At 40.4% G+C, this 25,561-nt stretch overlaps 1 protein-coding gene across 13 annotated transcripts in view; it reads right to left on the bottom strand.

Moving 5' to 3' along the window:
* The window catches only part of TENM3 (teneurin transmembrane protein 3), a 651,480-nt gene that overhangs the window by 345,152 nt on the left and 280,767 nt on the right, over positions 1–25,561 (bottom strand). For 3 of the 13 annotated variants that reach the window (XM_089325518.1, XM_070068322.2, XM_070068323.2), the window contains exon 1: positions 13,288–13,440. The exons of 9 other annotated variants lie outside the window; for them this stretch is intronic. The gene's annotated coding sequence lies outside the window, so the exon portion shown is untranslated. Of the gene's footprint in view, positions 1–13,287; positions 13,441–13,802; positions 13,933–25,561 lie in introns of those variants that run through there. One more of the 13 variants, XM_089325519.1, reaches the window with a different exon arrangement.

Here is a 25,561-nt window from a genome sequence, read left to right as displayed (position 1 = left end):
TAATACACATTCTCCTTGAATTTTTTGAGGATCCCCCTCTACAAATAAATTTCAAAAATTTTTTGCACCAAAATAGGCTTAGCTATTAATTACACTTCTCTATGGACTTTCTGAAGTACCCTTGTGTTTGTGCAATATGAATCAGATTCTGGGATAACAATATTTCATTAGAGTATAGTTGAATAAATCATGTTGTTAAAAAGTGAACAGAATTGCCCTAAACAGAAAAGGTAAATTCACTTGAAATTTTACTCTTGAAGAACTTAAGAAATAAAAAAAAATCTCAGTATATTTTTACCTCTCTTCAAGTTAAAGGTGCTGTGCTCAAGGGTCATGGTGATCGCCTACAGTTTCATCAAAATTTAGAACTAGTTATCTCTGTTTCACAGTATTCCATGTGCACACCACAGAAAACAATGATATCTTCAGGTGGTCTCCTTCCAATGAGGTACCTATTTAGAGTGTGAAGCATACCCTAAGCATTTAGAAGTAGGCATCTTGTTATTGCTATATGAGATAGTCCTACAAACAGGGACAATGGAAAAATTTTAGAAAATACACAGGAGATATCTTCCTTACTAAAAAGACACTAATTTTTCTTCTTCACACACAGACATTTAAAACCTTGACTATTGGGGCCAGCACTGTGGTAAAGGCAGTTTAAGCAGCAACAATGCCAACATCCCATACTGTAGCACTGGTTCAAGTCCTGGCTGCTATGCTTCCAATTCAGATTCCTGCTCATGGACCTGGGAAGGCATCAGAAGATGGCCCAAGTATTCAGGCCCCTGTCACCCACATGGGAGACCTAGATTAAGTTCCAGGCTCCTGGCTTTGGCCTGGATGAGCCCTCGCCATAAAGGAGTGAACCAGGCAATAGAAGATTTCTATCTGTTTTTCCCTCTCTCTGTCACTCTGCTTTTAAAATGAATGAAACTTTAAAAAGTGAAATCTAGACTATTTAATTCTACATATGTTCTGCTTCAACTAAGGTGCAAAGAAAAATTGTTAGTTTACAATTCTAATGACCAGCTCTTGAGAAACTGAAATATTAATCAGTATTAATATCTAATATTAATTAATAAGCATTTTAATAAATGAGGTGTTTACATTGCTAACTAAGCATGAAAGCAGATAGTTTTTTTTTTTCAATATATGAAGCCCTTGGACTTTGAATTTCTTCCTTAACTGGAAGCATAAAAAAGTGAGCTTTGCTTTTTGTATAAAATGTAATATGCATGAAATTTAAGTATACTTTAAGGAAATCAAAGATTTTATTATATACTCACAGACCTGAGTAGTTTACAAGGCCTACTACTCATTTAGGACAATTTTAAATGTTTAGTTATTCATTTTTATTCATTTGAAAAGTAGAGCAAAAGAGGGGCGGAGAAAGAAAGAGGGAGAGAGAAAAATTTTCCATATATGACTCACTCCCAAAATGCCTAAAACACCTAGAACTGGGCCAGGCTGAAGCCAGGAATCTGCACTCCATCTGGGTCTCCCACATGGGTAGTAGAAGCCCAAATGCTTGAGCCACCATCTGCTAACTCCAACAATCAGAGGCTGTGGGCCAGCATTGTGGGGTAGTGGGTTAAGCCATGGCTTGGGAAGTCCACATGCTATTATTGTGGAGTGTCTAGCTTTTAGTACTGACTCCCCTGATTCTAGTTTCCTGCTAATGCACACCCTGGAAGGTAGCTGTGTTGGCTCAAGTACCTGGGTTTCTGTCGCCCATGTAGGAGACCAGGATTAAGATCCAGGTTCCAAGCAGCTACTGGATAATGAACCAGCAGACGGAAGATATCCGGTGTATGTCTGTATCTCTCTTTCTCTCTCTGCCCTTCAAAATAAATATTGTTTTTAAAATCCAAGCAATTATACACTAAAAATTACAAAGTTTTAGTTTCTGAAGTCATAAATCTAACCGTTCTGCTTATTACTGATACCTTAGTAGCAACATACAAATTGGGCTTTATTGTATGGTCACCCAATTCTTAAAAATACTAGAATTGATCTAGGTGAATATTGTCTTCATAGTAGCCAACTTAGTTGGACAGTTGAATGCCTTTTTCAGATGGTTTTGTCATCTGTCAACATAATACTGACATTTCTCTTTTGAGAAGTCCTTGTGGGATTTTAGCATTATGTTTTCTGAACACAACTGATATGAATACTATCCCTTAAAAACTGATCACATTTTCTATTTTATTTATTTATTTGAAAGGCAAAGAGACCGAGAGAGAGAGAGAGAGAGAGAGAGAGAGAGAGAGAGAGGCAGGCTGAGGGAGGGAAAGATCTTCTGCTGGTTCATTCCCCAATTACCAGCAACAACTGGTCTGGGCCAGGGCAAAATCCAGAGCCAGGAACTCATTCCAAGTATTTCACTTCAGTGGCAGATACCCAAGTACTTGAGCCATCACAGCTGCCTCCAGGATGTACATTAGCAGGATGCTGTATCAGAAGTGCAGCCACAGGGGCCAGTGTTTTGGCACAGTGGGTTAAGCAACCACCTGCTGATACCGCATCCTATATGCCTTTCAAATAAGTAAATAAATGGGGAAGAGGAGGAGAAGAAGGGAAGAAGAGGGAAAAGGAGGAGGATGGAGGGAGGATGTGAGGGAAGGAGGAAGAAAAAGGGGGGAGGAGGAGGAAGAGAAAGAGGAGGAAGAGGAAGAGAAAGAGGAGGAGGAGGAGGAGGTGGAGGAGGAGGAGGAGGTGGAGGAGGAGGAGGAGGAGGAGGAGGTGGAGGAGGAGGAGGAGGTGGAGGAGGAGGAGGAGGAGGTGCAGCAGCAGCAGCAGCAGCAGGGCCTGGAATCCAGGCTTTCCAATACGGAATGTGGGAAACCCAACCTCTGTGCCAAATGCTAGCCTGTAATCCAATTTTTGATAGTCAAGTTTGTATGGTCTGTGAAAAAGGTAAGTAATGAAACTAGTTAAACTGGTATTTGATCAAAATGAGGCATATGCATATAACAAGAACTATTTTTGCATCCTGCAAATAAACTCAATTTCAAAAGAGTAGTTTCAAAAACGTTTTGGTTAATGGCAGAGTAATGAAACATGGGAACAGGAATAATGGACTCATAATGAGGATAACCCCTTCATTTTCATTATCTCTGTTACAATCAAAGCCCAATGCAGCAAGCATATACAGTCCTCAGCACACTAAACTGGGAGTGAGGGCACTCCTTACCCAGGGTCCCTCTACAGCAGGTGTTTTCTCTTTAAGCAAGTGATAGAACCGAATGCCAGCACAGAGCTCCAACTTCCCTAACCAATAATACCTTCACAAGAAGTACAAAACAGGAGTGGGGCTGTGGTGCAGTGGATTAAGCTGCCATCTACAGTGATAGCATCCTATGTGGGTGCTGGTTTAAGTCCCCACTGCTCTACTTAGGATCCAGCTTCTTGCTTACGTGCCTGGGAAAGCACAGGAAGGTGGCCCAAGTGCTTGGGCCCCTACATTCATGTGGGATACCCAGAAGAAGCTCATGGCTCCTGGGTTGCTGCCACCTAGGGAGTGGCAGTGGATGGAAGATCTATCTCTCCTTCAAATAATTTAAATATTTTTTAAAAAGTGCAAAACATGCACAGAAAAAGGACATATGTGTAAAAATACGCTTGACCCAGAACAAAATGTAAAAATGTATCACGTATTTCACTTGCTCATGCTGTTTCATTATCATTTTGATAAAGAACTGAAGAAACTCTATGGAATGTCCACAAGAAACCACAGTGGTGGAAGCCACTGATCTGATGATACTTCTGTCCTTTTACAGTGCAATCCAGAAAAGCCAAGCAACTTTTTCAAGATCACACCACCAAATAATAGCTGGCTAATTTACTTGACTTCCTAAGCAGAGGGTCTCAGCAGACCAAAACCATAAAAACAAGACCACTGACAGAGTAGCCTCAGACACAAAGGAGTAAATACAAGCATAATTTATCATTTTGCCTGGTTCAATAAATACCATTTTGATGTGTTAATAGCCTTTAACAGTAAAAACATTAGCCATCAATTAAATAAACAAGCCATTAAATGGGAAATAGAAGTGTCAATAAAGGCATAATCTACTAATTTTCTAATCAATGATGCTAATCATTGCTGGATATTAATCAGGCAGTGGACATTAGCCATAGCAGAGATGATCATTTATGATCATGCCTCACTAAAGAAGATCTAAAGAAAGGTTCCAGTGTTGTGGCACAACCGGTTATACTGCTGCTTCCAACATCAGCATTCCATATGGGAGCATGGGTTCAAGTCCCAGCTGCTCTCCTTCCAATCCCTGCTAATGAGCCTGAGAAGGTAGCAGATGATGGCCCAAGTATTTGGGCCTCTACCACGCATATGGGAGACCAAGGTGGAGTTCCTTGCTCCTAGCATCAGCCTGGCCCAGATCTGGCTGTTGTAGCCATTTGGGGAGTGAACCAGTAGATGGAAGAGATCCCCCTCCCCTCTCTCTCTTGTTCTGCCATTCAGATAAAACATAAATGAACTGTTAAAAAAATTTTTAAGTATAAAAAAGATTAAAAGCATAACAGAGTACAAAATACATATGCCATCAACAGATACTTGCTGATAAATGATCTGACTGGAGCAAATATGAAACTCTTTCTAACATTCAATGGTTACAATGTCTATGAATAGCTGCATTTACAGGCACCATATTTCTGGTAGACAATAGCAAAGAGAATTTACACACACAGCAAAGTCAAAACTAAAATCAAAACCCAACTGGACAACTACATTGGATTTCTTCTGTAATGAAGGAGATGGATTTGAGATTAGGACAAGCCTGAGTCATTTTGAAAGTTAGTCCTTCAATAACTTTATGCAAATTATTTAACCTCATTAAGCCTCGATTTTCTCATTCACAAAATGATATTTACTTCATAAATAGCCTGCTACATACTGGATGTTTTATTATCCGGTCATAATAATTGTTTTTAATACAAAAAATGAACTCAAGTCAGAGGCTCTGGGACACTCTGTTAACAGAGTGATGGGGCAGCTTCAGTCATTCCCAAATGAGAAAGGAGCATGCACGTCACTGTTCAAACCCTGCTTTCCCTCCAACTAGCAAACTACTTGATTTTTCTGTGTCTCAGCTTACAGTGGTGATCGCAAGGAGCGCTTTCCTCCATGACTTGTTCTGGAAATGAAATAATCTCCACACAGAAGGGTTAACACAGAGACAAGCTCTTAGAAACACCTGATAAATGTCAGCTCTACTATATCTCGGCTTCTCTTACTAAATGTGGAGTCTGGATTATGGGATTTTGAAGATTCTCTTCAGGTCCAAAAGTTTTAAAAATTCTATGCATTTTCATAGAAGTTAGTTTTAAAAACTGGCTTTTAAAATTCCGTGGGTTTTTGTTAAGATTGATGAAGATGGGGCAAGAGAGTAGAAAAAATTTATTTTCCCCTTCTTTTAGTATTCTAAACTTGTAAATCTTTTGGTGGTAAAAAACATTTCTTTTCTGTCCTTTTAGTGATTCTTATCTATTCATTTTCTTGTAACAAAAACATGGAAGGTATACTGGCTCTTGTTCCAAACTGGCATCCTAAAAAATGTGTCTTCCCTGCTTTAGTCACTCAATTAAGAACTCTGTTACAAGTATCTTAATCAGTGTCCTTAAGTTTCAAATGAATTGTCCATGCAATTTTAGCAGTGTTTTTCTTACTTCAATCTACTGATACATGATTCACTGAATTTCTGACAGTCCTGAATCATGGAAATTAACATTTGGCTTCAGCTAAACACCTAACTAGAACTCAACTACCCCCAAATCTCACCTGAACAAAAGCACAATGAATAGAAGTAATAGGCTAAAGAGGCATCTCAAGAAACAAAACTAATAAAGGTAATAAAATTAGCTTGGAGAGGAATATTTACTCAGTAACATTCCATTCCTATTTCATGCATAATTACAACAGTAAAAGATAATGTTGGTTGTTTGATCAATAAGAAGTCTAAGTTCAGAGGTAGCATTGTGGCATAGTGGATAAAGCTGCCATCTGAGACACTGGCATCCTATATGGATTCTAGTTTGAGCCCAGGCTGCTCCACTTCTGACCCAGCTCCCTGCAAATGTGCTTGGAAAAGCAGTGGCATATGGTCCAAGTACTTGGGACCGCACCACCCACTTGGAGGACCAGAATGAAGATCCTGGTTACTTGCTTCAGTTGTAACCATGTGGGGAGTGAACCAGCAAATGGAAGATTTCTCTCTCCCTCTTTCTCTCTAACCCAGACTCTCAAATAAATGAAGAGGAAAAGAAGAAGTTCATAGCATGAAAAGGGAAGAAAATGGAAAACCAATCTTAAAATTTATACCTGTACTTGAACTATACAAGTAATACTTACAAGGAGTGTGATGATTAGGAGAACAAGTTTGGAATCACATAGGACTATACTCAATTACTGTTTACCATTTAATATCTGCATAACCTTGAACTTGACCTCTATAAGTAACAATTTCCACATCTATAAAATGGGTAAAAAAAATCCCTCTGCAAAGCAACATTGTGAAAATAGGAAATTATGTCTATTAAACATTCAACACAGTAAAAGCTCTAAAATGAGAGATAACAGAATATTAGGCATTGTCATACAGTGTCATTTTAGACTGGGGACACCTAGCCCTCAACAATTTGAGTAAGATTATTGTATTTTAACACTCACCAACAACATAACTGATGTTCATACTGGTGACCTTCAGTAGTCAAAAAATTAAATTACATTTAGTATATGTCCTCACTAAGCATTTAAAGAACATGTATTATAGTGCTGGTTAGCAAAGAATACCAGACCTGAAAGAACTTAGCCCCTGGAGGGGAGAGAGAAATATAAACAAATGATTACACTCTAATGTGTTAAGTGCTGTAATAGAAATATGTATCAGGAACTATGGAAACTTAGAGAAAGGAGAAGTCAGCTTTGCCCTGGGCAGTTAGGAGGGGCTAACAGAGGACAAATGGCATGCAAGTAGGCATTTAAAAGATCTGTGAGATGGTAGGAACCAGCACCTAGAACACAGCGTGAAAATGCAGATGCATATGTGCAAAGGTATGAGTGAAAAAGTGGGACTGGCAACCAGGATGACCGTGTGGACGCTGGGGAATGAGAGAGAGAGAGAGAGAGACAGACAGACAGACAGACAGAGACCGACTGACCTCCAGACAGCAGGGCAACCATATTGGAAAGCTATGTAAGAGATGAGGAGTCTGAATGTGTAAGCCCAGATGGTAGGAATACAGTGAGGTATGGGAGAGTCTATAATTCATTTTAAACATATTTCAATCTAATGCATTTGTTTTTCAAATAAAAGGTTCTCAAAAGTATAAATCCTTTCAAATTAAAAAAATGTGACTCTCCTGAAGGAACTATTTTTGGTGACTTCCAGTTCCTGACATTTTAGTGTTACATAATTCACAGCATGATGATAAGGTGATAACTGCTAGGTTTAAAATAATATCTTAGGTATTTTGATAACCATCCAATTTTTTTTTCTTGCTTATGATAAGATCTGTACTTCAGTTTTATTAATTGCAATAAAGAAGGCATTCAATAAAAAGGAAAGCATAAGCTAAACTCCAATCAGTAACGTTTGACAGCTTCGCCTAGGAAAACAAAATAGTATGCGGCACTTAATTGCTTTAACCGGAGTTTCCAAAAAAGGCTAGATCTTGTACGGTGTTTAATAAGACTCTTCTTCTTACTTAACAATGCTTGTTCAAATATTTAAGCAAGAATTCCATTTTATTGGAGTTGATATAAAATACATCACAAGTAAAATACTGCCCATAAAGTTGAGAAATATAAACTATAAATCGTATGGTTCTTGTTTTAACTTCTTAAGGGAAGTGACGGCTCTCGAACAGCAGCAACAGCACCACTAAAACTCGCATAACCTTCAAGTAAACATACTTAGGCACTTGTTAAAACAAACATTATTCCCACTGCTAAAATTGAAGTTGGCAAGTCTCTCCTCTTAATAGCTTAAAAAACAATTTGAAAAGTAAAAGAATAGCAGCTTCTTTGCAAAGGGCTAATCGTGATCATTAAAAGACCCTTAAGAGCAAATACAGAATGGTCAGCCAGCCTGAGTACCTTAATTTTTAATGAAGGGATATTTCCATATATATTGACAGAGAGAATGCAACTTCTGCAGGAAAATCCACTGTCACGGAAAGGGAACTAATTTTAATTCTCACTGTTACGGTGATGATCTACAATGGAAGGCAATGGTATTTGAAAACAAAAAAGAAGGAAATATGATAAGGTGGTATGCAAAAATCTGCCAGTGATAAAACAAGCAGGGGTGGCTGTCATAAAATAGCCACATGGCTTTTTCCACCTCCATCAAGGTCACTTTGCTGATGATGGGCTCAATAAGAAGATAATGCATTTAACCACTTTCCTTGCATCTGACTTCGACCTCACAAATCCAAATGGTCTTGTTTAACTACCCTGGCCTTTCAGCATTTCCCTGAACAAAGATAATTAAGGAGATGTACTGCCCCCTACTATCACAGGAATTGAAAGACAAATAAACTTTTAAGAGCACAGCCAGGTGTCTACTCCACTAATGTACAACTTATAAGCAGGAGGTAAAATGAAATAATGGTTAAATAATTATAAAAGGTTAACAATGTTAAATTTGTTCTATAAGGTAATTTTGTTTTACTTAAAAGAAAAGGCATAAAAAGAGTTCCAGATGACATTTCTGTGTCTCTAGATGGCAAATCCTCTTTTTCTGCAGGAAACAGTTTAAGACTAAGGGGAAAACAGAAGCTGTGCATAAACAGGGAAAAAAATGTATTGAAACTTTCAAGCACATTTTAATTTTTAAAAACTTTTATGATAATATATACATGTAACTAGAGAAGTCTTATGCCCTTTTTGGTTAGCATATCTGTCACTCTGGAACACTTTACAATACCTTTTGTAGAAAATGAGCTGTTGATGTGAGACAGTACTTAATATTAAGGGAGGAGAATAATAACACTCAAGAAAACTTTTTCTTTTAAAAACTATAGCACATATTTCCCCAAACCTAACTGTTATTTAAATGTAAGCTGCCCTCAAATAGTTGTTGTTATTTCAATTATTATTCTATCCTTGTGAAATAAACTTACCATTACTAACATCTATGGCATACATTGTTTCTGGAATACTGACTTGAAATAGTAAAAATTAAGACTACATACTTGGAAACTTAAATGTAGGCTTTGTAATTGAACAGTAAAGTCAGTAACTCAAATTAACATACAAACATCAATTTCAAAACAACTGACTTCTTAAATATTAAAATAAGTACCATTTCAAACCTGCCAAATACATACAATCAAATAATCTCTACATCATGTTATTATTCTCTATGGGAACAAAACAGACTCATACATCAAAAAACAACACATTCCAGACACCTAAAGTGAGATCTCAATTCAGGTTAAGGAGCCTAGACATAAATAAGTATAACAATCACACATATTTTATTTATTTTACACTATCTTTTGCGAGGGAAATCTGCAATACCAAACAACCTGATAAATCTAAACATAATGAATTTCAAATGTACAATCTCTTGTATAAGATACATGAAGTGTTACTTTGGCTTTACATATTCAATTTATAGGGATATGTCATCATATTACGTAAGATTACTGCCAAAACAACACTTAGGACTAGTAACTCAAAATCTCTGTGCATGTGCTTGGGACTCGCCTAGATCAATGTGACAGAGCAGAAACCTTGCTAATCATCCTGCTTTCAGCATTTGGGAACCTTCTCCCTCCTCTCCCTACACCTTTACACCCCTAACACCCGTTACCTTCCATTCCTTTCTCTCTGCCGGGAAGTTCCACAGCTTGTGTTTGTGACTGTGGCTGCATTAGCTAGGAGCCAGGTCACTGGAAGATCTAACTTACTGAACACTCTTCTAGTTGTTGCTTAGGTTTTTAGCCCCAACTATTTATAAGTTCTGGTCTAACCCAGAAGGGCAGTTTACTGTAAGGTCCAAAAACAAAAAACAAAAACAGAACCACACAAACTATTGCTCTTTACTTACTTTCTTTACTTCAACATAACACTCCTATCTTCCTCATGGCACCATTTTCCTAACATCCAAATATCCTTAAGGAAGTCAGCTATTTCTCAAGTGCTAGGTGTTGCGGACTCTTTTCTATGGTTAAACAGAATAATTATAGCCATATTTAAAGGTACATATGTATATATGTCTATGTATATATATTTTTTCAGAGTAAGCAATTCATAATGAACCAGTAACATATCATACTAATAGAAAGTTTAAACTTCTTTAAAATAAAGAAAAGTTAATACAGAAATAACTCATTTGGATAAAAATTCCTAAAAATTTTCTCCTCTATTCAACATTTACATCTGGACTGCTAGAAAGGTGGTTTGCTACAAATCTTTACTCATAACTGTTTAAAGTAAAGCCTAGGAAACAAAATAAATTACAAACATAAAGAATTGATGTTCTAAAGCCCCACCTCTTAATTGTATATCAGAGCTGAAAATAGATCTTTCTTTCCTCCACTAATTGAATGAGTCTTGTTAAACCTCTGGAAATGCACTTTAGAAAACACAAGAATACAGCTTAGAACAGGTTCTTTAATTTGGGTCATTTTCTGTTACTTGCAGTAGTGAAGGGTGCTTAGCAACGCTATTCTGGTGGCTCTTTTAAGGAAATGAATACCTGGAATACAGCATTTTAATCTATTTTATGGCGTTAATTATCAAGATCACTGTATTTAGACAGTGCCTCCTTTGCCACTTTTGTACATTATGAAAGACAAGAGTCCCACGATAAATTGAACATATTATTTCAGATGACAGAAGATTCTGTATACCTCTAACCAAGTTTTTTTTTTTTTTAAATAGGACATAAAAATGTAACATTAAACAGCAGCATCCAAAAGGGCTGGTTTAAGTATTTAGACAAGATCATGATCTGAAAATCAGTGTTCAGACATCTGCAAAAGAATCCAGGTTCAGTCGTCTTTCTTTCCCTAAATCTTTGAGAATTACATCGTATTATGCCAAACACTAGGCCACTGATAACTACAGAATGTGACGCAACACATCCAAAATTTAGCAAAGGTTTTATTTGGCAGCTAAAGATTTGAAATGCCAACTTCTTAAAAAGATAACTTTAGAGCAGAAAGAACAAGAAGGATATCATTGAAATCATGACGGAGGTGTGTACTTCCTCAGGATGAGAACGTGCTCCAATGCTTATCAAGACCACAAGGAAACAAGACAAAATACAGAGCTACCAAGTAGTTCCTAAGAAATCAAACTGCCATGTTATAGTCCATAAATGCCCATTAACCTCCTATTAGTAACCTCTAGCACAGTTTAAGAAACTAGTCTTTAAAAGCACTCAAGACACTGGTTTGTTTTTTATTTTTTTCCTGATCTCGACTGTCACTGTTACAACTCTTTGAACTTTTCCTCAAAATTTCACAATTCATTTTGGATTTCACCTCCTTTAGACCGAGGGTGAGGCTCTCTATACATCACCATTCTTCCCTATCTTCACAGCTAATAAGAGATCAAATGACTCCTCTTTGTCTGCAATACATCCTTCCTAATTTCAGTTTTTAAAGGCCAGCGTTTTGAGGCATTTAACACTGAGACCCCAAAGACGAACAAGGAACCAGGTTACACAATCTGCAGTCGCATCACTTAAGTTTCAGCCCATCTATTAATGTCTCATCAGCATCTCTTTAAATTAATCATACTTTATCCTGGATTTCCAAGGCATCATCAAATTGAGTCAATCACAGCCTAAAATGGGGTAACACCAAGGTTTCTCAAGTTTTTTAACCTCTTGAAAACACATGGACTTGGCTTGAGGTTTTGGGGTTTTGAACATCACAGCTGCATTTTAATGCCTGGGAATCCGCTGAAAACAGAAAACGTGGGGCACAGACAGTATACATTGCACCAGAATATTCCCCTGCTCAGAGGGAGGCTTAGGAAGTTCCCAGTCTTTCCAAAATGCCTTCTCTGGCTATTTTCAATCCCTTCTTAAGAACAACCTTAACAATTAGCACACAGAAGTCTCTGGATGGCTCTCTGAAACATTTAAAACCAGAGAACAAAAGGCTTATTTTAAAAATGAAAACCTTGGCTTGTCCAACTCCAGACGTGAATCTGCTTTCAATTACCGAAAGTATTTCCACTTTAGTGGAAGGGGATCAAATCTTCAACTACACCATCGCAAGGCACTGCATTTGATTATACCAGGCTTTCAGAAGACAGAATGACTTTGTGACACAGGCTCCATCTCTGTACACAGCGTCTGCACGACATTCCAGCGAGACAGAGCCGCGAGCACCCGAGAGCGAGGAAACCTGACTTCGCACTCATCTTTGTTGTCTTTTATTACAATGCACACAGACTCGCGAAGCGGCAGATCGCTGCTTTTACTCTAACACAAAATCGCGCCAAGTTTTTTCCTAGCAATTCCCAACTATTTTTTTTCCACAGGAGTAACCTGCGCCGAAGCACAGCTGCAAAGTTGAATTCTGGGGGCGCCTCGGCTCTCCACAACCTTCTCCTGACACAAATCACACTCTGCAAAGCACGGCTCTTTTAACGAGCGAGATTGTTTTCAACCTTTTCCCCACACGAAGCAATTAGTGTGATGGATTTTAGGTAACGGAACCAAGGGGCTGATTTATGTAAGACCTCTGCAGATCTCTGAACATCCCAGGCAGAAATGATCCAAAATCATTATTGCTGAGATTTGCTCGCAACGAATTCGATAAGCTAAATCACAAAAGTCACAAAACGCAGGGAAAAAAAGAAAAACCCACAGCTTTACCTCAAAGATTAGGGCAGTATACTACTCATTAAAAAAAAAATCCGTCTAATTAAAAACACCGGGAACAAAAGACTCCATTCTCCCCGCGGCTACCTGCACCACTCGGGTGACGAAGAGTAACCGAGAAAGTTGAGCTTTCGCCTCTTTAAATCTTAAATTTGGTCCCTCAGGGGTTAAAAAGCCACCTCATTTCAGATGCTAATGTTGCTTCTGCACCGATTCAAACCCGCGCGGAGCCGCCTCCCATTCCGACACCACCCGGGAAAAAAGCGGAGCCACCGGCCCCGGAGCGAAGCCGCCGCCGCCGTCCCCGTCCCCGACCCCGTCCCCGAGAGCGAGCGAGCGACCCCGCCGCGCGAGGAGCCGCGCTGCACCCCGCCGCCCCAGGCCCCGGCAGCCGCCGCCGCCGCCGCTCACCCACCTTGCCGCGGCGCGCCCTCGCTGTGGCCGTGCGGAGCCGAGCCCGGCGCTGCCAAGTTGCTTCGGTCTGGAGCGTATCATGTTACAGCGCCGGGCTCGGGGCTCGGGCTGCGAGCGGCAGCTAGACATGATAGGCTGAGGCTCCTCTGTTTACACCCGGCCGCCGAGGGGGCGGCGGCGACGATTAACCCCTTCGCGCCGGGCCGGGCCGCTTGCCGCCGCCCCGCCGGCCCCGCGCCCGGCCGCCGCCGCCGCCGCCGCCTCCTCAGATTCTCCCGGCCCCCACGCACACTCCCACCCGCCACGGGTCGGGACGTTTTAACGGCCATGCCCCCAAACGAAGACCTGAAAACAGTACCGAGAACTGCTTGCAGGCATGCTTTCAAGACCGTCATAGGTTTACACACACACACACACACACACTCTCTCTCTCTCTCGCTCTCCTGAAACATCAGTATTCTAGAATGTGGTTTTGCAGTCTGCTGTGGATTTTTCAAAATAGGTTTTCTCTCTCACCACTACTTTCCCGTGCTCACAAAAGCAGCTCTTCCCAACCCATGAATGAAGCCCGACCCTTGGTCTGCCACCATTCATGCCTCCTCGCACATCCGAGGTGTTTACTTAATCCGGGCGGCAGTGCAGGCCCGCGCCCCACGCGGCCGCGGGACGCGGTCCTCGAGGCGGCGGCCCGCGGGGCCGGGAACAAGTGGGCAGCCGGGGCCCCCGGGGGCGGGCTCTCGACGCCGGGGCTCTCCCGTGGAGCGCCAGCATGCGGGTGGCTGTCGCCTTGCAGCGCCGCGGGGACCGGCGCAGCCCGCGCTCGCCCACGCCTCGGCCGCTTCACGTGCTCCCGGGCGGACCGGAGCGTGGCGGGGGACGCCGTGCGCCCGGTCCTCGCCGCCGTCGCGGACCCCCATGAACGCTAACGAGAGTCGGGCTCGCGGCCCGGGAAGCTGAGGCGCGGGTCTTCTGGGCTGGGGGCTCGGGTTCCTCTCCGTGACGCGGCAGGGCCGGACAGCCGTGCTCCGGAATGGCTAATGTGCTGTTCTACCTAGCTTTACTTTTAAATAAAAGATGCTTCTGTATTAAATTTTTCTTTTAAAAAAATTGTCTTTTTCTTTCTCTAGATTCCCCTTGTGTCATTAGTTGTGCGTTGCCTCCAGTCTAACGTCCCTCCGTCCTTTAATTTCTTTCTTCCAGAATATTCCATGCCCTTCAACCCCTTTCGCCATTAAACTGAGGATTGAATGACTCAAATGTTCGGTAATTTTCAGATTCACCGGTGTTTCCTTTCAATCCCTCCAAACCCCCGCAAGCATTTTTATAAATAAACAAGAAAGACAACAAGAAGTACTTTACATCCCAATACTGATAGCAATCAACATCTTTTATCAGCTCTCATTCCACATCTTAACTACCTTCTAAATGCAGACTTAAACCAGAAAATTAATAGTTTAAGAAAGGAAGGCTCAGCGTTCTCCCTTCGTTTATCAATGAGATGAGATGATTACCTTCGGGATTGCTCTTCTCTCACCCCCTCTTTCCTCTGGTAATGACTAAACCTTTTCCTCCGTCCCACAATCCAACAGCGAGTTCTTTATCGTTAGTGTGTTATCTTTATCTAGACTTTTGTCACTTTTTCTTGTGTCTAATGCTACGGAATGTGAATACAGCTCCTCCATCTCTTTGTGGGGGTTTTACTGTCTCAATTTCCAGTACTAGCACGTCCATCGTCAAACATGCAAATGTTTCATGTTACCCTGTGTAACATGTCCATCGTCAAACATGCAAGTATTTCACGTTACCCCGTGTGACATGTCCATCGTCAAACATGCAAATATTTCACGTTACCCCGTGTAACATGTCCATCATCAAACATGCAAATATTTCATGTTACCCTGTGTAACATGTCCATCGTCAAACATGCAAATATTTCATGCTACCCGGTGTTTAAGCCAGGTCTACACCTTGGCGTTTTCTTTCATTAACTCTGGCTCTTCTGAAACCTCGACTCACAAATGCATTCTATTATAACTTGATGAGCACAGTCATCCTATCCATTCTTCCCTTAATGATCAAAATAACTTACTTGTGAATTGGGGCGTTTACATTATTAAGATATCATGAATATTGTTTACACACAGCACAGCAATTATTTTAAAAATGTAAACATTCTTTTGATACAGTCTAAATTTCAAAGTTAAGTCAGGGTTTTGAAATTCTTCCTCTCTTCAGTAAAATTGGGTCAAAAAAGAGAACAATAGATATTTTGTAGGGCACCCAAAGACTTGTATGCTTTCTTAAATAAATATCTTCCTAAGACATAATATTGTGAAAAGGGTCTTCACACAGACTTTGTAATGAATACGACTCTTCTTGGGGTGGGAAGGGCCTCAGATAAACACTGCAACTCCTTAAGACTATCAGGAAGGGTTGTTCAACTGCAATTTCAGATGTATTAAAAGGCAGCAAACAGCACATTTAAAATTTGCCAGGAACCAAGTCTTATCTACACATCACAAATGCATCCCTTGAGTTTTGACAAACACAAGTTAGCAGATCTGGACTGGGGCTAGAACATGAGAACACATTCTAATGGGAGAATGACAAATTTAAGATCTTAAATAAATCATCATTTGGGTCAAGACCGAATCTCAAGAAGACTGATATCTGGCATGCTTGTTTCCTCGGATGAATGCTATGTAAATTGGTCACTGATTGATAGCATTTATTAAAATTCCAATTTAAAATGCTAATTAAGCAATGCCCATCTATGAATATCAGATGCAGGTTACACCGATTTTCATATTGGACTCTATTGGAATATTCTTTATGGATATTGACTTCTATCCTTTCTTAATACAAAGTTAATTATTTTCATTTGAACAAAGAAAATATCCCTTGAGAATGATTAAGAATTTACTTTGAACAAAGCTGAGCAGCAACAGCAGGCATGGGGGAGGACAAAGGGACAGATGGGTTCAAGTAGTTTCTAATACTGAGAAGTAAAGGATGGCTTCTGTGTACGTTAAAGGACCTCACAAAGTTTATAGAGAGCTGTGTAATATGAAAAACCAGCATGCAGAGATTTCAATATTTTTTACATCAAAATGAACTCCTACTTTAATTCCATTTTCCGTGATTTTTTTTGAAGGACCCTCAGATCTTACCAAGAAAAGACACATGGTTTTATGGCCACGCCCATTCACACATTAAATCCCTGACATCTTTTAAATACAAAGAATCCACCAAAGAGTTCCTCAGAGACATGTAATAAGGCATAACACGTGTTCGATTTCTACTTCCTTCTACTACAGCTTGCCATATCAATGATGTCAGGAATAATTAGCATTATAGATACTGCCTTCTATAACTTAAGCATTCCTTGTCTAAGATGTGCAGAATTCCCCGCAGTTCCATGAGCAGATACTATTAAATATGTTGAATTATGTGGCTATTTTATGTTGTGAATAAATAACCACATGAAATCATACTTGCAATATTAAATGAATTTTACTTATAACTGAATTTAGTTCTTTAGGCATAAAACCCTAATGACTGCACACCACAAGGAAGATTTTTAAAAATGCATGAACCAAACTAAATCAAAGCAAATTGTATTAAAAAAAAAAAAAAAAGTCCATGCATGAGCTGTTTCAAACCAGCACCAACTTAGCTTCAGAGTAGGAGTGTTAAGAGTGCTTCTGACCTCTCTGAACTTAGGCCAAAAACCTTCCAGAAAAAAATCAGAGTACACACAAAACTGGGATGATTACCCTTCCTGCTAATTATAAACCAATAAATCCCTACTGTCAGAGGTGCTGATACAACATCAAAATCAAACTTGTATAGCTATACTAAATAAGTGGCTATGATAAAAGCTAACACTGAGCACTTCATTTTATGACTGGCATTACCCTGAGCATTTGACACTTACCACTTTGATTTAATTCTCTGAGCCCCTATGAGAAAGCAGTGTTATTATTCCCTTCTACAGATGAGGAAACTGGAACTCTAGCAGGGAAGGGTATGCTCATATATCCCAGGTTTGATGGACTCCCAGACTGACACCTATTTCGCTAGACATTTAAACAATATTGATTCCATACTTTAAACTGGTATTATGCAGTTCATGAACCAAAGCAAATTTATCAGGATAGTCCACATAAAAAAAAAAAAAAGACATTTGATTTTTTTTAAAATGAGTAATAAGTAGATATGAGAGGTACCTGATTTTCTCCTGTATTTTGAAGTTACCCCCAAGAGGTAAGGTGACAAATAGGGTCAATATTAGTATTCTCTGAAAACTAGAATCTTAATGAGTGATGAAATGGTTAGCAGACATTTCCAAATACCTGATTTAGGGATTCACATAGGATGATATGTAGGTGCCTCTCTAGAATGTACTTTGTCTGGGTGAACTTTATAAAACAAAATAACTCTGTACTTTTACTTACAAATTTTTCCTTCTTAAATATGTCAAAGAAACTGTTTATATCATGAAAATTACAGAGCATTGACATCAACTGGTACATAATAATTGTACAATTACTTTGGTTATATGCCATGAATAAAATTCTAGATTTTATCTTATGTCTTGTGAAGTGTTATTTTGTTAGTAGGACATAACTTTCTAACAGCATGTGGACTCTGTTACGAGCTGACATAAAACTATACTGAAAACCATAATTCCCAGGTCCTTTCTCCAGTAAAGTTCAATTATCATTTACACTGGAAGAAAAATAAAGACTTGAAAACAAAGGCTTATAATAAATATAATCATTTATGTTTTCAAGGGCTAGTATAATATCTAGGCAATTTTTTGGTTTATCACACAGAAAAATCCACCAACAATATATGTATTTGTCTCAAAATGATCTGAAATGACTCACATCTGAAATCATTTCTAAAAGGTGAGTTTTATTCTTTATTTTTAAAGGTGTTGAATTGTGAATTACTTCACCAAAACAAAAATAAACCAAAAACCTAATGCTTGCTGTAATCCGAAACAAGATGAAGACCTAGGACTCTTTAGATACGCAATCACATTTGTTGCGTGCCCACAGAACTGATCCTCATTTTTTTGTTAATTCAGATGGCTTTAGGCAGGAACCTACTGGGCAGGCTGGGAAGAAGAGGAAGCAAGATCTGGGTGTGTGTGTCTGCACTTCTCACAGGGGACCATCAAGCAAAGCAAAAAGGCTTAGTGAGTGTCAACCCTGTGTTGGCGAGCATCCAAGATGGAGGAAAGACTATGAGGAGAGGAGCTCATTCCTACCTGGTGGTGAGAGGCAGAACAGGGCCAGGAGGGGCCAGGAGGGCAGAGCTTCAACAGAAACCTGGATGGCCAACAAGAGTTAGCTGAGGGTATGGATGGCAGGAACTGAGTACATAGCAAGAGCCAAGGCCCAAGTCAAGTCACCAGCTGTTCAAAGGCTATGGCAGAAGGCAGCCTATAGCACAGAGAAGTATACAGAAAGCCAGTGCCACGAGTAAATCTCTTCCTTGAGGAGGACCAGGGGTGGTCACTATGGAGAGTGTGCTGCTCCACCCTGACACATTGACAGGGGGTCTGCAGCCAGCAGGACTAATTCCCAGGCCCACCCTGGGATGTTTTTATTTATTTTATTTTTTTTTTTTTTGACAGGCAGAGTGGACAGTGAGAGAGAGAGACAGAGAGAAAGGTCTTCCTTTGCCGTTGGTTCACCCTCCAATGGCCGCCGCAGCCAGCGCGCTGATCCGATGGCAGGAGCCAGGAGCCAGGAGCCAGGAGCTTTTCCTGGTCTCCCATGGGGTGCAGGGCCCAAGCACCTGGGCCATCCTCCACTGCACTCCCTGGCCACAGCAGAGGGCTGGCCTGGAAGAGGGGCAACCGGGACAGAATCCGGCGCCCCGACCGGGACTAGAACCCGGTGTGCCGGCGCCGCTAGGCGGAGGATTAGCCCAGTGAGCCGCGGCGCCGGCTGGATGTTTCTATGCTTGGTAACTTGATGGGGGATTCACCTTATTTTTTCAGTTTTGAAAATAAGAATATATTGTTGGTGCGCATAATCTGAATGCATTCTTTGATAGTCCAAGTTTAAGAAATGCACAGGTGATAATACAGAGGACTGCATTATTTTATTTATGGGCAAGTTCTTCAATCTGGACTATTTCTTTCTAACCATCAGTCCATTTACCTTTCTCCGAAACACTAATGTTGGTTCTCAAAAACCAATTTTAATGAAACATCAACAAATTAGACGAAATATTTTTTAAATTAAATATATTACTCTAATGATTTTGTTTCATTTGGGCATAAGAATTGGTTGCTCAATAATGACTAGGGATGAACTGATGCTATCAGATGGGCAGTTATCTACAGTGACAATAGCCATGCACAGGTCAAAGCTTTATGCAGCAGCCAGAACACAGAAATCACACAAGCTTCCATATTTACCATTTACAATCTGTAATATCAAAAAATCTAAAAGGAATCCATATGTCTTAAGATCATTTTTTGCAAGTGGTTTATTTAACATGTCTTTGTGGACAAATGAATGCAGACAATTAATGAGCTATTAGTTTCAGGTGCTTTCATGACAGTCTCACATAAAATATTTTTTTGTTTCACAAATTTTATATATATATATATACGCCCAAATTCTTATCTTAAAATGATGAGAGACAGAACACAAGACATCTATTGAGAGAGAGTGATTCTCATCAGTTGGTTCACTCCCCAAATGCCCACAACAGCCAAGGGCAGAGAAGGAGGGCTACAGAAGCTACGAGCCAGGAACTCAATCCAGGTCTCCCAAGTGGGAGGCAGGAACCCAATTACTTGAGACATCACTGCTGCCTCCCAGGGTCTGCACTGGCAGCAAGCTAGAGTCAGGAGTCAAACTCAGGAACTCTAAAGTGAGATGCAGACGTCCAAAGAAATGTTTTAAATGCCAAGGCAAAACTCTGCCCCAAAGCATATTTTTACGGTATTTTGTATGTAGGTATATGCTTCATAACTCTGCTTTTGATATGGCCAATTTTTGCTTACTCATAACCTGACTCAGAAGTCAGTTCCAGGGTAAGTGTTTGATGCAACAGTTAAGAAGCCCCGTAGGATGCCCACATCCCTTATGGGAGATCCAGATTAAGTTCCTGACTCCTGGCTTTGTCTTGGCTCAGCCCTGGCTATTGCAGGATGTTGGGGAGTAAGCCAGCAGATAGATTTTTCTCTTTCAAACACAATGAAAAGATAGTAATTAATTAAAAACTTTTTAAAAGAGGTCAGTTTCTCCATGCAGCCTTTCCTGGTTTACCAAGAATAGTATAAGGGTTCCCCTTTCGTGTTCCCTTTGAAATCTGCAAATATCTTTTGTCACATTCATCGTACTATATTCTGCTTCCTGTTTTCTCATCAGGCACTCCTTCCAGACCACAAATATATAAAGCTAGGGATCAGTTTTTTGCTGATTCTCCAGCATTTAGTACAGTGTCTTACAGAAAGCAGATACATGCTGGTTTGGGATGAGTACATGAATGGAACACTGGCAACAAAAAGCCCAGATTGAAGAAACTGCTTGTTAACTAAATCAATACAATCACGTGTATTTATCACACATTCTATAACCACTGGCTCATTTGTGTGCACTCTCTCTCTTACTTGCTCGCTCTCATCCATACACATACACACACAACCCTAAGTTCACATTAACCTTTTGAAGGTAGAGGCTGTGGAATAGGACATCTTGCACTACTTTTTTTTTCTTTTAAAATCTCCAGATATATACTTTTCATTTTAAAACCATAGATTTATAAAACTGGACATAATCTTAACCTATGACCTAATTTGGGGATACCCTCTGAGATCCATCTCAGATAAAATTCCATCTAAATTACACCACACACACATGAAGTTTTTAAAAAACCCTACTGTGCCATACCTATCCCAAGTAACACACAATAACAGTTCACAGGGTTTTCTGAGGCTCCCTAAACTTAAATCTCTAAAGCCACAATGTATTCCCAGATGCCCTTGCTCAGTGTAAGCAGAAAGAGGAGCAGCTGGTCAGCATTTCCTCAATAAGGGCCCTTCATATACTTGAAGATGATTATTCCTAAATCTTCCCTTAAAATCCACATTGTCATGCTAAACTCAATTATTATTATTTTACCATTTCCTCATGCGGCTAATTTTCATCCCTTTCATCATCTTAATGGCTGCTCTCTGGGCTTCCTCTGTAGGTGTGGAGGTGGAGCTCGTGGAGAACCACAACCTCTTGGTATCATTTGCTGGATTTAGAGACCTCGGCCCAGGAAGAGAAAGTTCTATCAGAAGACAAATGGTTTAGAGCAGTGAAACAGATCTCTTTACATGCACCAGTAGGAAGTCTGGAGGTGGCAAGAGGGAATTTAGTGCTCTGTTGTAGACTTGCTAAGCCAATACCACACACTGGTATTTGAGTAGGTGAGAGCTCAGAGGCAATGAGTAAAACCAAGACAGCAAAGGGCCACACCTGAATCTGGGGGGATGCCTACACAAAGGGGTCACGACGGCAGGTCAACGCTAGGGAGAGTGAAGGAGATATCCACGTTGATGTTGGGTGAAGGGGTCCTGGAGGAGAGATTTCAACAACTGGGACAGGGAACCCGGTGCGTGATGGTCAACAAAACTGCATGCCAACGATTAATGCTTACGGGGACCGAGGAAAAGTTCTTCCAAGTGACAAGAAGAAGCAGTTTGTGACCTAACGGAAAATAATTTTTAGCAGAGTAATGGGGTGAATGTCAGATTTAATGGTTGTTGACAAGCAAGTGGGTGGTGGAGAAAAGGAGACAGTTAGTGTGCAAACCAGTTTTTTTCCTTCAAAGCTTCTGGATGTGAATTCCATTCACCTTTATTGAAAGCCTCGTATGTGCCTCAAACACCTTAGATACTTTCACCTGAAATGCTTCCTTTAATCCTCGCAGGGAAAGGCTACTTTAAAACCAGGAGAGAGAACTCCATTTCCATTATTTAAAATAACTCTGTTGGGAAAAATATACTGTTTTTTTTTTTTTTTTCAGAAAAAAATCCAGCTCAGGTCTGTATCAGTTTGCAGGAAGCAAATGTGCTGGGGTCTTGCTGAGAGCCACGAGGCAGCAGCTTAAGGGAAACCATACAAAGATACACAGGAAACACCATGAGAAGAAATGTGTTCTCTAAAAGGAACGAGGAAGGAAGGCACAGAGTGGTAACAGGTGCAGGCAGAGGCTGTCAGGTAAAGAACACGCCTGCTGTGGACCTGGTCCTGGGGGCTTTCAGCTTCTGAGTGACAGTAAACTTCAGGGGCTGTCTCTTTCTCTTAGGAGAACTGCTGCAGAGGGCATCAGATCTTTCCGAAGCTCTACAGTCATTAAAAGGCAAAATAAGGCATCTGTTTAATTGATGCTAACCAAGGTGAACGTAACTCTTGAGGCCACAGCTAACAGAGATTTTGATCACTGAGATGAATGTCCAAGTCAACACTCTGACTCCAGACCATGTTACAGAGCCTGCCATCCTTGGGAGCAACTTAAACCAAAGGGAAAATATGGAGAATTATGTTATTTTTGGCTGAAGGCCTTTGTAAGGTTTTCAACAAAAGGTTTGTACAATGTGATCATTCAAATGAATTTTAAAGATTAAGGGAGAAGAAGTTAGAGTATTTTAGAATTAATTTCATAATATTACTCATTAGGTCAATATATCACTATGTCACTTTAACTACAGAGCCTAAGATAGCTGTAGTTTCAGGTGAAATAAGCAGCCAGAATAAGCAGAATGGCTCTCAGAGTTAGGTATAAATCTGTTTAGAGTGACTGTACCTTTTCTGGTCGTATTCTACAGTGGATATTGGGTAAATTTAGCTTCAAGGAATTTCTGGCAGAGTTTCAGAAAGATGGTTAGCATGAGGAATTTTCGAAATGGAAAAGAGCAGTCAGATTACACTGTGATTAATAGAAATTTATGATTAGTGGGAAAGATCCTAATTATAGCCAGGCATTTATACCACAAAAAGCTTATTCCACTGCTTGGTGATTTTATCTAGCAATGTTAACAAAAACATGTCATCTCATAATCAGTGCAGGAAACTCCGTGGCTGAAATTTAGATAAGCAGGTATCTCTTTATCTATACCTTAGGTTGCATGTATAAGTTTCACTGCAAGAGGATAAAATAAACACACTGCAAAATACACAGAGACTAACAGAAATGAGCATTTAGCAAAGCAGCTGAGACACCTGTGTCCCACATCACAGCACTGGGGTTTGATTTCTGGGTTTGGCTCCTGACTCCAGCATCCTGCTAATGCAGACCTGGGGAGGTAGCTCAAGTGGTCAGTCTCCTACCTCCCAGCTAGGAGACCTGAATGAGTTCCTGGCTCCTGGGTTTGGCCTGCACCCAATCCCATCTATTGTGTGAGCATTTGGGGAGAGAACCAGCAGATAGGAGGTCTCTCTCCATCTCTCAAGAACAGACATTATACATGCACACATACAGGTATATATATACACACATTTATACTTAACATATATATACATTATACATTTAACATATGTACACTCTATATATGTGTGTGTATATATATACGTCTATCTAACACAAAGTAGTTTTAATCATTTGTACATTGAAACCAAAGGAGTAAGATAGCATCATAGGTCACCCTTCATGAATTTCTCTACTTCTCTAGAAATCAGGAAATCTGGGTTCCAGACATTGCTCTTGTAATGAGTTGTGTGGCTCATTTGGACAATAATTTTTTGCTCTGTAAAAACAATCTCTCAGGGTGGATGTTGTGATGTGAACAGCGGGTTAAGTCCCACTTGGGATGCCTGCATCCCGCACTAGAGTGCTTGTTCGACTCCCAGCTATTCCACGCTTCCCATCCAGATCCTGGCTAATGCACATGAGGTGAAGTAGATGATGGCCCAAGTGCTTGGACTCCTGCCACCCATGAGGGAGACCCAGAGAGAGTTCATGGCTCCTGGTTGCAGCCTGGTCTACTTCTGGCTGTTGCAGGCATTTAGGGAGCAAACCAGCAGAAGGAAGATTCATTCTCTTTCTCTCTCTTTCTCTCTCTCTCTTTCTCTTTCTTTCTCTCTTTCCTCTCCTCTCCTCTCCTCTCTCTCTCCTCCCCTCCACTCCCCTCTCTCTCTCTCTCCTCTCCCCTCCCCTCTCCTCTCCTCCTCCTCTCTCTCTCTCTCTTCTTCCCACCTTTCAAATTAGACATCTTAAAAAGAAATCTCTCAGGTCTTCAGCATCTTTTGAAGGGCCATGCAAGAGTTTGTCACAGTGTCTTTAATGTCTTAGGGTAACAGTTTTCTGTTGCTGTTACTGTTTGCTCAGTTTACTAAGGTTTTTCCTTTCCCACCTTTGTTTCCCACTGTCCTGAATGTTTTGCTGCTTGTCTATCCAATATAAGTGTACAGATCAAGTTTTGTTTATTTTGAAAAACAAATTAAAGGACCCAGTCAGGCATTTCACAGCTGTTTTTGTGTTTATTTTAGGCTGACATTCCATGTGTTAAGATAGTGGCCAGCAATCCAACGCATAAAAGAGGTGAAAAGTTCTTTCTATCATTTGAATAGTAATGGTGATTTTTCAGAAGCCAGGGCAGGCCACAAGGTAAGTGTGAACTATCATACTCTCTTTGTTGTTACACTGCTTGTGGCAAGGATTTAACCGCAGGGCCCCATCATGTATTTATCCTTCTACCAAAGTTTTATGTACAGTCATGTGTTGCTTAATGATGGGTAAATCTTTTGAGAAATGCCTCATTAAGCAATTTCATTGTGTGAACAAATAGCATAGAGTGTACTTACACAAATGTATAAGCTGTAGCTCAATCACTCAACATGGTCTCAATGCAATCAAGGGATGGGTAAGCACGAGGTATCTGTGGCTGCAGCTGGTATAATAGGGCATTTTGTTTTATATGAAACTTTGTTTTTAATAAGTAGTAATACACTCTAAAAGAATGATTAAAAAGTATAGTATGGTTGAGAGTTTGGCCTGGAAGTTAAGACACCTGCATCCCACTTCAAAGTACCTGGATTTGATTACTGGCTCCAGTTTCTGATTCCAGCTTCCTGCTAACACAGGGCTGGGAGGGAGCAGTGATGGCTCAGGTAATTGGGTCCCTGCCACCTGCATGGGGTTCCTGGATTAAGTTTCCTACTCCTAGCTTTGGTCCCCGGCCAAGGCCGATGCAGGCATTGGGCAGGGAACCAGCAGATGGGAACTGTCTTTCTCTCCTTCTGCCTCTGCCTCTCAAG

The sequence above is a fragment of the Oryctolagus cuniculus genome, chromosome 2 (assembly GCF_051225735.1).
Source record: "Oryctolagus cuniculus isolate XC-2025 breed Fujian yellow rabbit chromosome 2, ASM5122573v1, whole genome shotgun sequence".
NCBI lineage: Eukaryota > Metazoa > Chordata > Mammalia > Lagomorpha > Leporidae > Oryctolagus > Oryctolagus cuniculus.
Note: the sequence above shows the minus strand (reverse complement) of the source record. Positions and strands in the feature narration are given on the sequence as shown.